The sequence below is a fragment of the Halyomorpha halys genome, unplaced genomic scaffold, assembly GCF_000696795.3.
Source record: "Halyomorpha halys isolate HHAL.00 unplaced genomic scaffold, Hhal_1.1 Scaffold281.1, whole genome shotgun sequence".
NCBI classification, from domain to species: domain Eukaryota; kingdom Metazoa; phylum Arthropoda; class Insecta; order Hemiptera; family Pentatomidae; genus Halyomorpha; species Halyomorpha halys.
In genome coordinates this window covers 1,001,854-1,002,128 of record NW_027108453.1, presented here as the reverse complement: position 1 = coordinate 1,002,128, position 275 = coordinate 1,001,854, and positions in this window count along the sequence as shown.

Below are 275 nucleotides of genomic sequence, written 5' to 3'. Positions count from 1 at the left end.
CGCAACCCTGACCATCTCCCTATATATCATAAATGATCTTCTGCCAGTGTTTCTACATTGTAACTACAGAGTTAACGTCTATGGGGAAATTTGAAAATTTGAACTAGTTGATCTTGGTTGGCGTTAAGGTTCAGAGTTCACCCAGGCGTTCCTACACAAGCACTGCATGGATGATGAAAATTAAAGTCACTACTGAGTTAAGGTCTTTGGGGAAATTTGGAGCTTAGCGCGAACTAGTTGATCTTGGTTAGCGTTAAGGTTCAGAGTTCACCCAG